A 20716-nucleotide genomic window follows, 5' to 3' on the forward strand; every position below is an offset into this window, starting at 1 on the left:
AACCTGATAGGGCACACCTGTGATTACCTCTTGAAGCTCAGCAAGAGAATGCCAAGAGTGTGCAAAGCAGCGATCAAAGCAAAAGGTGGCTACTTTGAAGAATATAATTCCACATGTGTTAATTCATAGTTTTGATGCCTTCAGTGTGAATGTACAATTTTCATAGTCATGAAAATACAGAAAAATCTTTAAATGAGAAGGTGTGTCCAAACTTTTGGCCTGTACTGTATGTGCGGGTAAACCATTGTTTGGATGCATGGTAGGTCTCAAAAAGGAGGGAGCACTGTTTGACTTTTGAATGCAAAATTGGCTGGCACCATGCCGCGTTTGGAGACCCCTGATGTACCTAAACAGTGGAAACCCCCCAATTCTAACTCCAACACTAACCCCAACACACCCCTAACCATAATCCCAACCCTAGCCCTAGTCCTAACCCTAGCCCTAACTTTAGCACAACTCACTTTAGCCAAACTCTAACCCTAATGGAAATAAATATAGATTTTTTATTTGATTATTTGCCCTTAACTAACATGGTAAAGGGGGTTTTTATGTACATTTTTATTTTGATCACTGTGATAGGGTCTATCACAGTGATCCAAATGAACCAATAGGAAAAAAGATCTTGGCGGTGTGAAGCATCCACAATCAATGATGGTTTTGGGAGCCATGTCATCTACTGGTGTAGGTCCACTGTGTTTTATCAAGACAAAAATCAACGCAGCCATCTACCAGGATATTTTAGAGCACTTCATGCTTCCCTCTGCCTACAAGCTTTTTGGAGATGGAAATTTAATTCTTCAGCAGGACTTGGCACCTGTCCTCACTGCCAAAAGTACCAATACCTGGATTAAAAACAACAGTATCACTGGGCTTGATTGGCCAGCAAACTCGCCTGACCTTAACCCCATAGATAATCTATGGGGTATTGTCAAGAGGAAGGTGAGAGACACTCGACCCAACAATGCAGATAAGAACATACATTTCAGTAGGCCAATATTTCGGATGTTAAAATCATTTTTTCAAGCTGGTGTTATAAAGTATTCTAATTTAAGCTACTTTCACACATCAGGTTTTTTGCATCAGGCACAATCCAGCGCAGATTGTGAAAAACTGATGCGACGGATCCGATTTTTCTACGGATCTGGCTAGCATATCTAGATTTGTGGATAAAAAAAAATTTGGAGCATGCTTAGTTTAAAAAAACGGAATCCAGGGCCGGAATCCGTCATTTTCCGGATCCGGCATCTTCCGGCTCCCATAGGCTTCCATTCTAGCAAACAGCCGGAAGTGCTTTTTCACCGGAGACAAAAAATGTTGCTATGGACGTTTTTTCTAGAAACCGGAAACGGCAGATTTGGACGAAATGCAATGTCATCCAGCGCAATCCGGCACTAATGCAAGTCTATGGGAAAAAAACTGGATCCGGCGGCAACATTCGCCAGATCCGGGTTTTGAAATTTAGCCGGATTTAGCTTAACAGCGAAAACCTGATGTGTGAAAGTAGCCTTACTGAGATAATGAATTTTGGGTTTTCATTGGCTGTAAGCCATAATCATCAGCATTAACAGAAATAAACACTTGAAATACATCACTCTATTTGTAATGACTCTATATAATTTATGAGTTTCACTTATTGTATTGAAGAACTGAAATAAATTAACCTTTTGATGATATTCTACTTTTGTGAGATGCACCTGTATGTAAAAAAAAATCAGGAAAATATAGATATTTAATTTAACCCCTTCACCACATTGGGTGTTTCCATTTTTGAGTTTCCATTTTTTTGTCCCTCCTACTATAGGTCTCATCTGTATGCACATGCCATTTTGCAACACAGGTGGTGTGCACATTCCTTGGCCTTGCAGGAAACTCCGGTCACATGGGAGCGCACAGGACACAGATGAAAGGATTAAAAGTTTCTTTGTTTATTGAAATCCACAACGCGTTTCGACGGAACAGCTCTGTCTTCATCAGGTGGCAGCCACCTGATTAAGACAGAGCTGTTCCGTCGAAACACATTGTGGATTTCAATAAACAAAGAAACTTTTAATCCTTTCATCTGTGTCCTGTGCGCTCCCATGTGACCGGAGTATTCTGTAACTCACTGTTTATTCCTCTCCTGAGGCACCAGGCAGGAACTGCATAGGACCTTTCTCAATCAACTTTCCCCCTGACCACCAGCTTGGCGCCCCATTAGCCTGTCTTTTCTGTATCTATCTGCATTCCTTAGCCTAATCTTTCTCTTGGCAGGATTTATTGGCCTTACTTCTCTGGCCCGTCACGTGGTAGACCTATTTTTATGAGTCTTATTGTAGGGACATTTCTTGTGCATCCATTTGTAATTGTGTATTGGAAGTAAGCAGAATGGATGGGAGCTGCATCTGAACATGCATTTGTGATGCCCCAGGGTCTTGGTCGTCACAGTGGCATTGCTTTCCTCACAGGGAGAGTGGTGTCACACTTGGAAGCGATGAAGGATAACTCTCACCAGGTAACACAAACATGCAACATGTTCACACTCCAGGCCACAAGGGGGAGCTTTTGATCCTATTTCTAGGTGACTCCACTGCATATAGAGATATATTGTGGTTTGGAGGGAAAGTTAGTCAGATGGTGCCGGAGAGCAGACGGGAGCAGTCTGAGGCAGGAAGAGCGTATGAGGAACCATGCAGCCACAAGAAAGTGCTGCAGCTCCTGGACAGAGACAATACTGAAAGCCGAACAGATTGTAGTGAGCGTGTGGGAGAGAGAAGCACAAGAGAAGGACACCAGTGGAGCAGAGCAGTGAATTAGCTACCTCCCTGGCTGGCGCAGATTACTGGTAGCCGGAACACTGAGGTTGTGAGGGACTCTAAGACTGACAGCAGAAACTGGTAGGACAGCTGGATTACATGTCACCTGTGCACCTGAATACCCAGGAGGCACAGTGACACATACAGCCTGGGTCATGATAGAGATCCTGTAAAAAGGCTCGAGTCACCTGTCATACGGGTTTATGTCCCACCTTTATGGAGGACAGAGATAGCTGTGAGGACCTTATCAGAAGCTATAGGCATTAAGGATCTACAACACCACCGCGCTATGAGGAAGGCTTTTAACTCCACCTGGTAAAGGGGACTCTGAATTCGCTTCCAAGCCGGCTGGACCCTGCCTGTCCCGTGATCTGGTGCCCTGGATTGTGGCTGCCTGAAGTCTTCAGTAAACCAGGTAAAGAGACTTGCAAACCTGTGTCCTTGTTCTTTACTGCACTATTCACCATCTTCCATCTACACACCGGGAGCCCTGGGGATATACTTCACCTCTGGAAAGTTATACCATCTAGCTGCCACATCACCCCAGAGGACCCCTTAAAGCAGCGTCGGTCCTCACTGACCGAATACCATAGGTGGCGTAATGAACATAAACTTTATTCAATTTCCCTTTGACATTGGCGCCCAGGGCCACAGACCGGGTCACCACCGTGACATCCCCCTGTGAATACCGGACCCGGTACCGGATACCCCACAGCCTTGGCGGGTGACTCACATTTTTTTCTATAAAAGGATTACAATCGATGCACCAACCTGGTCATTGATTAGACCACTAAGTTATCATTAGTGATGAATGAGCACTAAAATACCTGAGTGCTCGTTGCTCGGGTCGAGCAAATTGGAATACTTGGGTAATCGACCCGAGCAACGAGCCCAATGTAAGTCTATGGGAAACCCGAGTATTTTTACTGTGATCCCCCCCCCCCCCCGGAGGTCCTTTTAAGGTCTAAAAACATCTGAAAATGATGGAAACACTGCTGAAATGACGTGGGAACATCACGGGGATCGCCCCTGGAAGCATTTCTGGCTCCGAGGTCACAGCTGTAAGCAATGGTGTCAGAGTTTCACGCCATTTTTACAGGTGCACCAAAAAACATACAAAAACGAAACCAAAATAGATTCTGCTGGGAAATATGTTAAGGTACATCCTTTCCAGGGTAATGACTTGTATAAAGCAAAATAATTAACCCCAGACCAAAATGTTCCTCCACCACTTGGGCTACGTTCACACGCAGCGTTTTTGATGCGTTTTTCAACTTTAACATAACTTTCAACCAATACAAATGGGAAATTCACTGGGAAATGTCATTGTAACATTTAACAACCCTAGCTAGCCATGTGGTGTGTGACACATAAGGAGACACATCTTGTTTCATTTATGAAGGAGGGACTCAAAGTCACAAAGCCTATTTTTAGAGGGGCATCAGGTGGCATTAATATTCTTAAAGGACCATTATTAAACAGTGGGTCTCCTATGCTGTTATTGCCTATGCAGTGAGTGGCTGGGCTGCCAACAATTACAACGCACCCAAATACCCTTTTCACAAGAGGTACAGGAGGGCTTCCTGAAAAAATGTTGCATTGAATGCAAGGCCTGCCCTGCTACCAAGTCATATGAACCCCAATAAGCCTTTGAACCCAGGTACTGGATGGCCACACGAACCCACTTCACATTCTTCAGTTGGTCCTGCCATACTGTTTCCTTATGCATTGAATGCAAGGGCCGCCATGACCCAAATTTGCACGCACCCCAATCCCCCTTGGAAGAAACATGGAGGAGGGCTTCATAAAAAAACAGTCCCATTACAAAGGAGCGGGTCTCCTAGACTCGTAATGCCCATACACTAAGTGTATGGGCTGACAAACATTTCCCCATGTGGGAACATTTTTTTAAAAATATTTAATTGGGATCACAGGCACCCTTGCCAAAAATTGACTGTCTGTAGCAGCGCGGAACATGTGAACCCTGGTGATCTAGTGGTGGAAAATGATGAGAGGTGGAGGAAGGCTTCATTAAAAACTAGGCCCAATTTAAAGGAGAGAGCGGCTCTTCTAGACTTGTAATGTCCATACACTAAGTGTATGGGTTGACAAACATTTCCCCATAGGGTGTTCATTTTTACAAAATATTTAACGGGGATCACAGACACCCTTGCCAAAAAATTGACTGTCTGTAGCAGCACGGAACACGTGAACCCTGGTGATCTAGTGGTGGAAAATAATGAGAGGTGGAGGAAGGCTTCATTAAAAACTAGGCCCAATTTAAAGGAGAGAGCGGCTCTTCTAGACTTGTAATGTCCATACACTAAGTGTATGGGTTGACAAACATTTCCCCATAGAGTGTTCATTTTTACAAAATATTTAACGGGGATCACAGACACCCTTGCCAAAAAATTGACCGTCTGTAGCAGCACGGAACACGTGAACCCTGGTGATCTAGTGGTGGAAAATAATGAGAGGTGGAGGAAGGCCTCATTAAAAACTAGGCCCAATTTAAAGAAGCGAGCAGGTCTCCTAGACTTGTAATGCCCATACACTAAGTGAATGGGCTGACAAACATTTCGCCATGGGGGAAACATTTAAAAAAAATATTTAATGGGGATCACAGACACCCTTGCCAAAAATTGACTGCCTGTAGCAGCACGGAACACGTGAACCCTGGTGATCTAGTGGCGGGAAATGATGAGAGGTGGAGGAAGATCTCATTAAAACCTAGGCCCAATTTAAAGGACCGGGTCTCCTAGACTTGTAATGCCCATACACCAAGTGTATGGGCTGACAAACATGTCCCCATGGGGGGTAAATTTTAAAAAAATATTTAATGGGGATCATAGACACCCTCAGTGGCGTATCTAGGGGGGGCAGCCGGGGCATATGCCCCGGGCGCAGCCGGCAGGGGGGCGCAGTCGGGCCGCCTAATTCGGCGGTCCGCAGTGTCTCCCCCGGAGGCTGCATTCTGCCGCCCCCGGTCTGGGAGTCAGCTGTTCTCTGTGCCGTTTGTCAAGCTGACAGCCGACACAGAGAAGCTGCAGAGTGCCGGCTCCCAATGTGTGCAGAGGGGGAGGGGAGCCCCTGCAGAGTGGCTGCGGCGGGCAGGGAGAAATCCCCGCAGCTCCGCTGCCCAGCGATCTGTCTTCCTGCTTCCTCTCACACAGATGCACCGTTGGATGACGTCATCATTCAGTGGCCTGCTGTGTCAGACGAAGGCGATGGAGCTGCTGCGGCAGAGCGCGAGGAGGTGAGAGGTGTGTGTGAATGTGTGTGTGAGTGTGTGTGTGAATGTGTGTGTGTGTGTGTGTGAATGTGTGTGTGTATGTGAATGTGTGTGAATGTATGTGTGTGTGTGTGAATGTGTGTATGTGAGTGTATGTATGTGTGAATGTGTGTGAATATGTGTGTGTATGTGAGTGTGTGTGTGTGAATGTGTGTATGTGGCTCAGTATTGGGTGTGTGTGTGTGTGTATTGCACTGCAGGGGAGTCTGCAGAGAAGTGAATGGTGTGTGTGTGGGGGGAGGAGAGGGCAATGATGGGGCTGACGGGGAGAGAGCAATGATGGGGACGGTGGTGAAGGAGGAGAGGACAATGGTGGGGCTGACGGGGGGCATATGTCCTTGGGGGGGGGCGCAAAAATGAATTCTTGCCCCGGGTGCCAGAAACGCTAGATACACCTCTGGACACCCTTGCCAAAAAATTGACTGTCTGTAGCAGCCCGGAACACGTGAACCCTTGTGATCTAGTGGTGGAAAATGATGATAGGTGGTGGAAGGCCTCACTAAAAACTAGGGCATATTTAAAGGATTGAGCGGGTTTCCTAAACTTGTAATGCCCATACACTAAGTGCATGGGCTGACAAACATTTCCCCATGGGGTTACAGTTTAAAAAAATTATTTATGGGTAGTATTATAGACACCCTTGCCCCAAAATTGAATGGCTGTAGCAACATACAACATGTTCACCACGGTGATCTAGTGGTGGAGAATGAGGAAACATTGATGAAGGCCTCATTAAAAACTAGGCATAATACACACTAGTGTGTGGTTTATGTACAAAGTAAAAGATGAGCTGACGAGCAAGATCCTGAACACACGGCCGAGCTCGTGTGCAGGAGCAGGCCCCACAAAGACCACCTGGACAGGTACAGCAGCCCCAAGGACCCCGGCCAGCAGTCAGATCTCAGCAGCCAGCGCCTGAGCCTTTGCTCATCGGAAGAGGGCACCAGAGAGGTCCGCCGGCAGCAGCAGCAGAGAGACCATCGCCCGAGGTTCTGCAGGTGTCAACTGGACTTGCAGAAGTGTCTATCGGGGAACAGGGAGGTCGTAGGCGTGACTTCCATGACGTCGGGGTGAACACCTGGCAGACTATCAAACATGTCCAAAATCGAAAGCTGGCGCCTCTGGAACCAAGATTGCTCTTGTGACCAACCACATCAAGCTGGTGTCCCGACCACAGTGGGCCTTGTACCAGTATCACGTTGACTTCAACCCTGCCATGGAGTCCAAGTGTTAGCGGTATGGCCTCCTGTACCAGCATGATGAAACCATTGGGAAGGTGTGGGCGTTTGATGGAACCTTGTTGTTTTTACCAAAAAGAGTGAATATAGTCACCGAGGTGTTCAGCCATACTCGAAATGGAGAGAACGTGCGGATAACAATCACCCTGACCAACGAGCTTCCACCGACCTCACCCACCTGCTTCCATTTGTATAACATCATGATATTATGGAAATTTGGTTTGGATAAATCTATCCCTGTGTGCTGTGGCCGTTCCCAATAAGAGTGAGTATTTTGAGCGCTCATCAAGAATGAGAATGTACACCATGGTGACAGAATAACATTCCACCAATACTGGTTTATTGTACATACATGGTTTTATAATTGCATATAGAAAGGGGGTGGTTAGTTAATTACCATATTGTCAAGCTCCTCTGTTATTGGTTATCTAAATATATATGGAATATTGTGATTAATGCACATATGAATGCTGATTAAGCAACTCTTGTGTAACAGTCGCCTTTTTCTGCATCTAGGACAAAGTTGAGACATCTATTCATCACTTAGTACATCTGGTGTTGTTCTGCTTTTGCCTGGAAAGCCCCAAACAGTCTGTCTGTCTGTCTGTCTTATATCAGTTTATGGAAAGAATAAGTGGCTAGCACACGACTAGAGTTTTGAATGTAAGGTGCCAGTGAACGGAATCAATAATCCCATCGATAGGTAAAGTCTAGAATCACTGCACTCATAACAGAAGATATTTGCTTCAAGTGAATATTTTTATTTATAGGTGATAAGCGACAGGTAATTTGACGTTTCGACCATACTGTGGCCTTGATCACAATGTCGCTGAAAAAAAAGAAATGCATATATTACATATTTACAAAGAGGATGAACACATGTCAAGAGGAATCAAATCACGAATAAGTGTATTAGGTAATAGGTTACATATGAATCCAAAAACGCATATCGTTGGTTCAGGGAGCATCAAAAGGAGGCTAGGCACGAGAAGGATTGAAAAAACTCATACATGGTATGGTTGTAGAGTATAATGAGATGGAAAAGACAAAAGATGATTAAACAGACATACCGTTGTAATGTTACTTCAACAAGTCGTACTTGTACATCCCCTTTGGGAAAAGGTAAATGTGATGGGTATGTCCTGTTAGGAATAATAAAGCATTGTGAACCCCCATGGTAAATGTTGTCTTTAATGCTCAACATAGAGTGGTATGGTGGGCAGAATCATAGTGTAGTACTACAGGTAGAGCAGTAGAATTATGGTAAAGTGACCATGCAACATGCAAAGGGAGTGGAGTGGAGAAAAAGATAAACAAACGGGTTAAATGAAGTTTACCACACTGGATCAAATATGAACTGGAATCGCAGGATTGATCATTGGTAATATTGCCTAAGTAGTAGTATGGATGATGTTTAATAAAGATATCCATATTATGAATAGGTAAGGAAATGTATATTTACCACTTTAAGTGGGAGTATTGCTGGGGCCGCAATGTGGTCAATGATATATGTACATACAGCTGTGGGGTAAAAAGTTATACTGATAAGTAAGGCGGTAAAATATATGGCGGTACTTATCTGAGTTGAAGCTGAGCTTACATCCGACGATATCACAAGGAAGGAGGAGGTACGACGTTGGTGGTAAGGTGGGAGCTGGCAAGACTATGCCTAAGCGGGAGAAGCTGGTGTGGCTCTGACACCGCTGCTGTATAAAGCGCCAACCGGTCAGGTGACCAGAAGTGACGGACACCGCCGGCGCATGCGCAGTAGGAAGCGAGGCGCTACTTAATACTGCGTATCCTCCTGCTGCAGTGTTTACATGTTGCCATGGGAGTGTACAAGTGGTGTGAGAGATGTAAGGGAGGGAGAAATCCCGCATGTTTAGAAAGTCCGTTACTGCGTATCCTACTGCTGCAATGTTTACATGTCGCCATGGAAACGTTCTAGTGGTGTGAGAGATGTAGGGGAGGGAGGAGTCCTGCATGTTTAGAGAGTGCGTATACATAAAAGCACGGCATGCAATTAAATTGACTATTTGTAACAGCTTTTCTGGGCCTCTGGGAGTGTGCTTTACACTAAATAGTGCTATTGGGAGTGTCTCTTGCCATGGTTTGTTTGTCTCTTGGGCAACTTTCAACATCCTGTTTTTGAGTGTCCCATTTAGTCTTTTCACTTTCCCACTACACTACTTTGGGGATGATAGGGAGTGTGTAGGCCTAAATCTGACCCTACTGCTGACCAGATTTCTCGTGTTAGGTTTGCTGTGAATGCAGGTCCCTGATCACTCTCTATCACTTCTGGAATCCCATATCTGCACACTATTTCTGAAAGTAGCTTCTTTGCAGTAGTCTTTGCCGACTGGTTCCTCACTGGGAAAGCTTTTGGCCAACCTGAGAACACGTCTACGACCACGAGTGCATATTCAAATCCTCCGCTTGGCGGCATCTGGATGTGGTCTATCTGGATCCTCTGGAAGTGGTACAGTGGTCTGGCCAGATGATGTGTGGGAACTTTCTCCACTCGGCCAGGGTTGCATTTGCCACAGGTCAAACAGCTGCTAGTGAATTTGGCTGTTAGGGTGGAAATCCCCGGAGTGAACCGGTAAGCACTGATCAGATCATTCATCTGTGTCTTTGATCTGTGTGTGGGCCCATGTGCCCATTGAACCACCATAGGGTACATGCTTCAGGGCAAACAGGGTTTGTAGTCCATTGCGTATACCCTTCCTTCTTCATGTGTTGCTCCCTCCCCCACCCAGCTTTCCTTCTCCTCCTTCGGAGCCTGATACTGCAACTTCTTGAACAGGTCCCAGGATGTCATTTTCTCAGGTTTTTTTGTCTTCAGTCGTCATATAGTAGCCTTCCGGCTCTACGACCTCTCCCACGTCTCCATATTATCTTCCTTTGGCTGCTTCTTTGGCTGCCATATCCGCCATGTTATTGCCCCGTGCCTCTACTGTGTTCAGTTTTCCATGTGCTTTGACTTTTAATATTGCCACCATTTTGGAAGTCGGAGTGCATCCAGCAGGTCCCAGATGGCTCCATGATGCTTCACGGTTGTTCCGCTTGCTGTGATGAAGTCACTTGCAGCCCAGATGGGTCCAAAGTCGTGTGCTATGTCATGCGAGTACTTTGAATCGGTATACTGTATATGTTGTCAGTTTTGCCTTTCGCTATCTGGCAGGCCTTTATCAGCCCTATCAGTTCTGCTTCCTGGGCTGTCAGGCTAAGTGGCAGGCTTCTGGACCATAGGATTTCTTGATTGCTGGTCACTGCACATCCCGTGTGAAATCTTCCTTCATCTGCAAATCTGGAGCCATCTACGTAGAGGATCAACTTTGGGTTGGTCAGTGGCTCATCCGCCACATTGGGTAATCCTGCTGATACCTGCTGCATTGCATGATGCTGAAACAATCATGGTCATCCATCTGGAGCATATCCAGATCCTTGTGAAAGGTATCATGCAGAATTTGATCTCAGGGTCCATATCCACATCCCCCCTTGGGTGTGGGAGGAGAGTGGCCAGGTTGAGGGCCACGTATCTGGAGATGGTGACATTGTCGGGCAAGAGCAGAGAGCACTAGAGGCGAAGATGTCTGGCGGTGGAGAGATGTTTTAGCTGGGCTTGATTAAGAATTGCTGAGATGTCATGGGGAGCCATGATCTCCAGTGGATGTCCGAGAATGATGTCAGCCGTGTTGTCCAAGAGGACGTGCGCTGCAAGTACTGCCCTCAAGCAGGAGGGGGCTCCTCTTGCAACTGGATCCAGGTGAGCTGAAAAGTAGCCCAGAGGTCTCTGCTTTCTCCCGTGAATCTGCATCAGGACTCCGGTGGCATGACATTCTTTTTCCATCAGATAGAGACGGAATGGCTTCTCATAGTCAGGTAGGCCTAGTGCTGGCACTGAGACTACACAGTCTTTCAGCTTCTTGAATGAGTTGAAGGCTGCATCTGGCAGGAGGAACAGGGTTGCATTGATGCATTCGTACAGAGGCTGCATTTGTTCTTTGAGACCTTGCAGTGCTGCTCCACCAGGAAGAGTAGGAGAGACACGGAATGGGATGTACATGTATTTGTGAGGAATCACTGATATAGTTGGTGGACCCTCTGGACCGTGACGACGATCCCCTCACGGACCAGCTGACCTGGTAGACCGCCCCCTAAACAGGGAGTGTTAGGGGCAGGAACGTGAGGGACTATCGCCACGGAAGCTGGAGGACCAAAGAGCAAAAGAGAAAAGAGGACTAGGGACCGGAGAGGTGGAAGAAAGCCTGAACCTGGCGGAAGAGGCAAGGACGCAGGAAAGACAGAATGCCGCAGGGAACCAGAAGAGAACTACAGAGACACAGGGAAAAAACAGGAAACACTTGGACAGCTGGGAGACAGAGACTTGCAGGGACACGGTACCAGTAGAGACACAAGGGCAGCTGGAACAGGAGGACTGCAGTGGAGCAGGGACGGCAGGGACAGATGCCGGAACTGACGCAGGCACTGCGGAGAAAACAACAAAGAACCAGATCAGGAAACAAGAAGATATACAAAGTATACGAGCGACCAGGAGCACTTGAAAAATACAAATGATCATCAGGAACAGGAAGAGGAAACAGACAGGAAGATATAGCAGTGCTCCAACTTACTTCCGGGTGGAGAGAGTCCTCCAAGACCATAGAGAGGACAGAGCAGGAAGCGCTAGTAGGACCTAGAGGTGCGCACGTGCAGAACGAAACCCGGCGTGCGCGCGCACCCGACGATCAGCTGAGACCGGGAGTGAGTGCTGGAGGGAGGACGCCACAGCAGCAGAGCCGCGCCGGGACGCCAAGGACACGTGAGTATAGCAGGGTAAAGCGGGTGGCGCCGGCGGCGTGACAGTACCCCCGTCTTTACCCCCCTCTTTTTAAGGTTAGAAAGAAACCTAGACAAAATTTGAGGAGCCAGAATGTTCTCCCGAGGCTCCCAGGATCTCTCCTCAGGACCAAAACCCTTCCAGTCAACCAAAAACAAAGTCTTTCCCCTGTATTTTTTCATAGCAAGGATGTCCCTAACCTCAAAGACCTCATCCGCAGAAACAGGCGAGGGATAACAAAGGGAAGAGGTATGAAAGTTATTAAAGACCGCCGGCTTAAGGAGATAAATATGAAAAGAATTAAATAGGAAGAGAGGCGGGTAATTTCAGCTTATAAGAAACATTATTAATGCGAGTCAAAACTTCAAACGGACCGATATAACGAGGACCCAGCTTATGTGAAGGAATCTTAAGACGAATTAACTTAGAGGAAACCCAGACCTTATCCCCAGGATGGAAAATGAGAGAATCAAGACGCCTTTTATCGGCATATCTCTTCATCCTAAGTTGAGCCAACTCGAGGGAAGACTTGGTCTCCTGCCAGACCCTGGAGAACTCTCTAGACAGAAGATCTGCCGCTGATACAGAAGTGACAGGAGGAACTGGTAGGGGAAGGCCAGGGTGTTGACCATAGACGATGAAGAATGGAGATTTGCTGGAAGCCTCGCCGGGATGATTATTATAGGAAAATTCGGCCCATGGTAGCAAATCAAACCAGTCATTCTGATGGGCATTAGTGAAATGACGAAGATAGGTCACTAACGTCTGATTAGTGCGTTCCACTTGGCCGTTGGTTTGTGGATGGTAAGCTGAAGAGAAGTCAAGCGAGATGTTCATATACTTACAGAGGGATCTCCAGAATCGAGCGATGAACTGGGCTCCACGATCAAAAACAATATGTTGGGGAAGTCCATGAACACGAAAAACATGATGAACAAAAATCTTCGCCAATTTAGGTGCAGACGGTAAACCAGGAAGAGCGATGAAGTGGGCCATATTAGAAAAACGGTCCATGACCACAAAAATAACGAAGCAACCAGAGGAGCGAGGCAAGTCTGTAATGAAATCCATCGATAAATGTTGCCACGGAGAAGAAGGCACGGGAAGAGGATGCAGAAGACCAGAGGGTAATTGCCTGGGAATCTTATTCCTGCACAGGAAGGGCAGGAGGCGACAAAACTTCGGACATCTTTAGACAGAGTAGACCCCCAGTAGTAGTGGGAGATCAAACAAAAGGTCTTCTTGAAACCGATGTGTCCGGCCAGTTTGGAGGCATGGCCCCAAAGTAAGACACGTCTCCTGTTCCCCACCGCGACGAAGGTTTTTCCTGGAGGCAAAGATGAGAAAGAGACCGGAGCAACCGAGATGACTCTGGCAGGATCAATGATGTGTGCTGGTCTCTCCTCAATATCCACCGACTGAAATGACCTAGACAGAGCGTCAGCTTTGGAGTTTTTATTACCAGGCAGGAAACGAAGTTCAAAATCGAACCTGAGGAAGAACAAGGCCCACCTGGCCTGTCGCGGATTCAGTCTATGTGCAGACTGAATGTAAGCCAGATTCTTGTGATCCGTGTAGATCACGAAACGATGCAAGGCTCCCTCTAACAGATACCGCCATTCCTCCAGTGCCAATCTAATAGCCAATAGTTCCTTATCCCCAATGGAATAATTCTTCTCGGAAGAAGAAAAAGTCTTGGAAAAAAAACCACATGGCATAAGATGACCAGAAGAAGACCTTTGAGAGAGCACAGCTCAGGCTCCAACGGCAGAAGCATCAACTTCAAGGACGAAGGGTTTACTGGCTACTGGACGTTGAAGTATTGGCGCAGAGGCAAAGGCTTGCTTGAGGGATCGGAAAGCCTCTTCGGCCTCAGAAGACCAAAGGTGAGGGTTGGCACCTTTACGAATCATGGAGGAGATGGAAGCCGAAAGAGAGGAAAAGTGAGGGATGAACTGCCGATAATAGTTGGCGAATCCAAGAAATCGCTGAATTGCTTTAACTCCAAGTGGGCGTGGCAAGTTGAGTACGGCAGAAACCTTTTCTGGATCCATGCGCAGACCTGCATCGGAAATAATGAAACCCAAAAAAGGTAAAGATGACTGTTCAAAGACGCATTTCTCCAGTTTTGCGTAAAGCCGTTTTTCTCTCAAACGCAGAAGTACTTGCTGAACATCTCTCCTATGGGAAGACAGATCTGGAGAAAACACTAGAATATTGTCCAAGTACACCACCACACAGGTGTAAAGAAGATCCTGAAAAATGTCATTCACCAGCTCCTGGAAGACTGGGGGTGCGTTGCATAACCCGAAAGGCATAACTAGATATTTGTAATGACCATCCCTGGTGTTAAACGCAGTCTTCCACTCGTCACCCGAACGAATACGGACCAAATTATAGGCCCCTCGAAGATCTAACTTGGTGAAAATTCGTGCTTCTCGCAGACGATCAAAAAGCTCGGGAATAAGAGGAAGTGGGTACTTGTTCTTGATCGTGATGGCATTGAGGCCCCGGTAGTCTATGCAAGGACGAAAGGAACCATGTTTCTTTTTTACGAAGAAAAAGCCAGCTCCTGCAGGTGAAGAAGACTTTCGAATGAAGCCTCTAGCCAGATTTTCTTGGACGTATTCGGTCATGGCCTGGGTTTCAGTGGGCGACAGAGGATAAATACGACCTCTAGGAGGAGTAGAACCTGGAACCAGATCAATTGGACAGTCATAAGAGCGATGCAGTGGTAGAATCTCCTTTTTATTAGACACATCCGAAAAGGAGAGATAGGCGGAAGGAAGATTCTCAGACTTCGGAGAGACTCGAGGGGAGCCAGTTGGTATGACAGAGAGTAGGCATCTATTCTGACAAGACTGTCCCCAACGTAGAATGTCACCAGAATGCCAGTCCAGAGTGGGCTCATGAGTTCTTAGCCAGGGAAGCCCCAAAAAGAAGGAATGATACAGAGAGGGTAAGACAAAAAAAAACAATTTCTCACGGTGTAGAGCTCCAATCTGAAGTTCAACCTCCTCTGTGACCAAGTTGACGGTCTCCCGCAATAGCTGACCATCGACAGAAGCTAAATGTCTAGGAGTCTCCAGTGGTCTTACAGGTATCCCAAGTCTATTTACAACCTCGAGTTGAACAAAGTTACCAGCAGCACCTGAATCAACATAAGCATTAAGAGAAAAACGACGGGAACCCAAATGTAAAATAACAGACAGAATCAGGGGGGAAAGGAATCAAAACTGCCTAGGGAGGCCTCTTTTACCTGCCCTAGGCGGAGGCGTTTTCCGGCTTCAGAGGACAGGAACGTAGAAGATGAGAGGCACTGCAGCAATAAAAACATAGACCCTGTGCTAGTCTCTCCTTGCGGCGTTGCTCGGCAGGCTTGAGGCGATCTACCTGCATGGGTTCAGGAGAGGACGTGGAAGCAGCCGGAGTGACTTGAGGAAGAGAAGACCCACGAGTAGGGTAGACAGGCGGAAGGGTCTCTTCCCTCGGACAATTTCGCGAGAACGCTCCTGAAAGCGCAGATCTATGCGTATAGCTAAAGAAATTAGATCATCCAGGGAGGTGGGAGTATCTCGCCCCGCCAAGTCATCCTTAATCCGAGAAGATAACCCACGCCAGAATGCTCCAACCAATGCCTCGTTGTTCCAACCTAAGTCTGAGGACAGAGTTCGAAAACGGATGTCGTACTGGGCTACGGAAAGAGTACCCTGGAGAAGGTTAAAAAGAGACTCAGTAGTAGAGACCAGGCGACCAGGTTCGTCAAAAACCTTACGAAAGGTATCTAGAAACGGGTTGAGCTGAGTGACCAACGGATCATCACGCTCCCAGAGGGGATTAACCAATGCCAGTGCCTCTCCCTCCAAATAGGAAACAACAAAAGCTACCTTGGCTCGGTCGTTGGGGTAGAGTAGCGGAGATAACTCAAAATGCAGTTGACACTGATTAAGAAAACCACGGCATAGTTTAGGATCCCAACCATACCGTGGAGGCCTGGCTAAACGGGGCGAACGTTGGGGAGCGGAGGCCTGGACAGGAACAGAGGTGAAATTTTGGAGAGAGCGAAGCTGATCATCCACAGAGGCCATAAAATTCAAAATATGGGACTGAGTGTCCCGTTGTTGGCCTAGCTCCTGTTGAAGAGCAGCCAGCTGAGCGGCATTACCAGAATCAGAGGACTGTAAGGCCGCTAGACGAGACTCCATGTTCTTTAGAAAAGACATGATCCTAGTCTGATTTTCTTGCAAAAAGAGTAATTCTTTCTGAGTGTCCGAAACACCAGCGGGGTCCATGGCCTGATGATACTGTGAGGAATCACTGATAAAGTTGGTGGACCTTCTGGACCGTGACGACGATCCCCTCACGGACGAGCTGACCTGGTAGACTGCCCCCTATACAGGGAGTGTTAGGGGCAGGAACGTGAGGGACTATCACCACAGAAGCTGGAGGACCAAAGAGCAAAAGAGAAAAGAGGACTAGGGACCGGAGAGGCGGAAGAAAGCCTGAACCTGGCGGAAGAGGCAAGGATGCAGGAAAGACGGAATGCTGCAGGGAACCAGAAGAGAACTAAAAAGACACAGGGAAAAAACAGGAAACACTTGGACAGCTGGGAGACAGAGACTTGCAGGGACACGGTACCAGTAGAGACACAAGGGCAGCTGGAACACGAGGACTGCAGTGGAGCAGGGACGGCAGGGACAGACGCCGGAACTGACACAGGCACTGCGGAGAAAACAACAAAGAACCAGATCAGGAAACAAGAAGATATACGAAGTATACGAGCGACCAGGAGCACTTGAAAAATACAAATGATCATCAGGCACAGGAAGAGGAAACAGACAGGAAGATATAGGAGTGCTCTGACTTACTTCCGGGTGGAGAGTCCTTCAAGACCATAGAGAGGACAGAGCAGGAAGCGCTAGTAGGACCTAGAGGTGCGCACGCGCAGAACGAAAGCCGGCGTACGCGCGCACCCGACGATCCGCTGAGACCGGGAGCGAGCGCTGGAGGGAGGACGCCGTAGCAGCAGAGCCGCGCCAGGATGCCAAGGACACGTGAGTATAGCAGGGTAAAGCGGGTGGCAGCAGCGGCGTGACAGTATTAAGGTCAACTGTACAATGGAGATCATCCACGTATTGTAGAAGAGTGACCTCTGCATGTTCTGTAATCCAGTTGGCAAGGATGGAGGACATTGCTTTGGTGAACTGTGAAGGGCTGCTCTGGGCCCCCTGGGGCATCACTGTCCATGTGTACTGTGCCTCCTGGTGCGTGAAGGCAAACAGGTACTGGTCGTCCGGGTGAAAGGGAACACTGAAGAAAGCGTTGGCCAGATCGACCACTGTGAACAGTGTTGCTGTGGCTGGCACATTTGAGAGCAGAGTGTGCAGATTTGGCACAATTGGGGTTTCAAATATCGCAGCCTCGTTCACAGCCCTCAGGTCATGCACCATTCTGAACTTGGCTGGCTCTCCTTTTACAGTCTTTTTCTTGACCGGGAAAAGCAGGGTATTGCAAGGTGATGTGCAGGGAATAATGATCCCTTTCCAGGAAGACCTTCAGTTGGTCAGAGACAGCTAGACTCTGGGCTATAGACAGGGGAAACTGGGCCTTACCAGGGTACGGGGTACCTGGCTTGAGTGACACCTGTACTGGGGCAACTTGAAGTTTTCCCACATCCTGGGGTCCTTTAGACCATAGACTTTCTGGTACTATGTCCAGTACCTCCTTGGGTAGGGGTAGGCCTGCATCGGTTGTTTGAGGTTCTTGTAGGGCCGCCAGCATGATTGATTCTTCTTGGGTGAAGAAAGTGTCACGGTCCCATCTTCCTGGAACACTATGGTCACTTTCAGCTTCTGCAGTAGGTCCGCTCCCAGCAGGTTGAGTGGACAGGTCCTTGACACCACAAATTGGGACAGAATAGAGTGTCCTGGCTGAGTCCACACGCTCAGGGGCTTTGTAAGCTGGGAATGTCTGACTTGAACATCAATCCCCACTCAAGACACAGAGGATTCTGATAGGTAGGTGGGATCGGGGAGTTCCACATGTCTCATCACACTTCTGGCTGCACCAGTGTCCACAAGATAAGATCTTACAACCGCAAACACTTTCAGGGTAATTTAAGGTATTTGTCCCACCGGTGGCATTTTGCATGTTAGGAGCATGGTGTCTTGTGGACCTGGCTTGCCCCTGTTCTATGGGTGGAGCTCTTCACTGATTTCTGTACTTCTTCCTTGACTGGTTTCTCTGGGAGAACTCTTGGGTTGCATGGGTGCTTTGCACTGGTTCCGGAAACGGACAAACTTGCCATAGTTGTAACACTTGACACTTCTTCTGTCTTTGTAGGGTGGTGGCTAGTGCTGAGTTCCGATACCGAGATCCGATACTTTTGTTATATCGGGAATCGGTATCGGGATCGATATAATGTGTAAAATAAAGAATTAAAATAAAAAATATTGATATACTCACCTCTCGCCTACATTTAGGACCTGAGAATTACGTCACGGCTTGTGATTGGTCGCGTCGCGGTCACATGGGCGGCACGCGACCAATCAGAAGCCGTGACGTCACGGAAGGCACTAAACGCGCGCATTTTAAGCAAAGGCGGCTGCCGGTTCCCTCGGTAAGGTGCAGGCTGCGTCGGAGAGGTGAGTATATCAATATTTTTTATTTTAATTCTTTATTTTACACATTAATATGGATCCCAGGGCCTGAAGGAGAGTTTCCTCTCCTTCAGACCCTGGGAACCATCAGGGATACCTTCCAATACTTGAGTCCCATTGACTTGTATTGGTATCGGGTATCGGTATCGGATCAGATCCGATACTTTGCCGGTATCGGCCGATACTTTCCGATACCGATACTTTCAAGTATCGGACGGTATCGCTCAACACTAGTGGTGGCACTTTCAGGTCAGTGGTCACCATAAGAGGGGCTGTCTTCCACACTCCTGGTTGGGACTCAATCCCTTTGGCTACTGTGAGCAGGGTGTCCACTGCTATTGAACTGTACTCGGGTCTGGCCACTATGAGTGGTTTCCTGATTGGCTCCCTTAGTCCATGCACAAATGCCTGTGCCAACATTTGCCTGTGTACCTGGTCATGAATGGTGAAGCCCAAGTCTTGGAAAACTTGCATTACTCTGCCATGAAACTTATCTACAGACTCTGTCCTGTCTTGGCTCATGTCATGTAAGCTGAGGGCTTGTCCTACCAATCTGCCTTTGGCCCACTCTCTGAGCTGTTCAATTAGCTGTTGCCCTGACTCCCAAGCTTGTACATCTAATTCTGCTGGAAGTTTGAAGTGTTCCATCATTGATTGGCCAGAGTGCATCACCTGCTTTTATTTCCAGTATGGCCCAGAGATCATTCCAGGTGGCTACATATGTTCGCTGGTTCTGCTGCATTCTTTGGTAAAACGGCATGGGGTGCATCTCAGGGTCTGGCAGATTATTCAGAATACTGGTAACCTGACTTGGGGTGAAGTGCACATAGTGTAAGGTTGGTGCTTCTATCTTCCCCTGCATTCTTGGTGCCTATGGATTTATTTTCCTAGTACTAGGCAGCATGTATGATGTTCCCTCTTCATCTTCATCTGAGGAATAGTTGTGATAGTGTTTACTGGGGTCATGCACTGGCTGATATTTGGTCTTAGAATTTGACTTTTTGTGTGAGGATGTCTCCCCCCTTGCTGAAGCTGTGGTGGATTAGGATTATAGTTCTATGTTGTTGTAAATGTTAGCAGCTCTGACTGGTGCTGAAGTTGAACATTATCAAAAGATGGTGATGTCAGTCCTCCCCCCTCAGCACCCCGGGCTGAGCTGTCTGCTGCCTGATGTGTCTGGGGGCTGCCTGCTGTGCTTTGGGTAGGGAGATTTTCTCCTTCTTCCCCCGATATCATAACTGGCAAAGGCTGGACTGTATTTGGGACATAGAAGGTGCCTAGTTCTGTAAGCACTGGATACAGAGATACCACACTGTTTGACTTTGGCGTTGGTCCAGCTGGAAACAAAGAAGAGGAAGAAGGAGGGTGTGAAAAAGGGAGAGAGAGAGGTGATAGAGGAGGGAGAGGAGGAGAAGAGAGGTGTGGAGAGGGAGGAGCAGGAGAAGATATGTGTGGCAGAGAAGGAGGACAAGATAGGCGTGGCAGAGAAGGAGGAGCAGGAGAAGATAGGTTTGGCAGAGAAGGAGGAGCAGGAGAAGATAGTTGTGGCAGAGGAGGAGGAGGAGAAGAGAGGTGTTGAGAAGGAGGAGAGATGTGTTGAGAAGAAGGAGGAGGAGGATGAGAGAGGTGTGGAGGAGAGAGAGAAGGAGGAGATAGAAATGAAGAAGGAGGATAGGGGACTGACAGAGGAGGGGGAGGAGGAGAGAGTTCCTCCCCTTTTTGTGCAGCCTGAGAGGCATGGTTGGAACAATGATGACTTCTCCCTGTAGGGAAGTACGGGGAGCGCCACATACTGAGCAAAAACTCCCTATACCATGGATTCTGCTGAGAGCAGACTGTACATGCCCAATATCTCCCCATTCAAAAGGAAAAAACACTTCAAAAAGTTAAAA

At 47.6% G+C, this 20716-nt stretch overlaps 1 protein-coding gene and 1 pseudogene across 1 annotated transcript in view; one reads left to right on the forward strand and one right to left on the reverse strand.

Moving 5' to 3' along the window:
• Positions 1–20716, reverse strand: part of LOC143782269 (telethonin-like) — a 141452-nt gene that overhangs the window by 44163 nt on the left and 76573 nt on the right. The gene's annotated exons all lie outside the window — the stretch shown is intronic.
• LOC143782099 (piwi-like protein 1 pseudogene) overlaps positions 6870–20716 on the forward strand; it is a 32984-nt pseudogene continuing 19137 nt past the window's right edge.

Source organism: Ranitomeya variabilis, chromosome 6 (assembly GCF_051348905.1).
Source record: "Ranitomeya variabilis isolate aRanVar5 chromosome 6, aRanVar5.hap1, whole genome shotgun sequence".
Lineage (NCBI taxonomy): Eukaryota > Metazoa > Chordata > Amphibia > Anura > Dendrobatidae > Ranitomeya > Ranitomeya variabilis.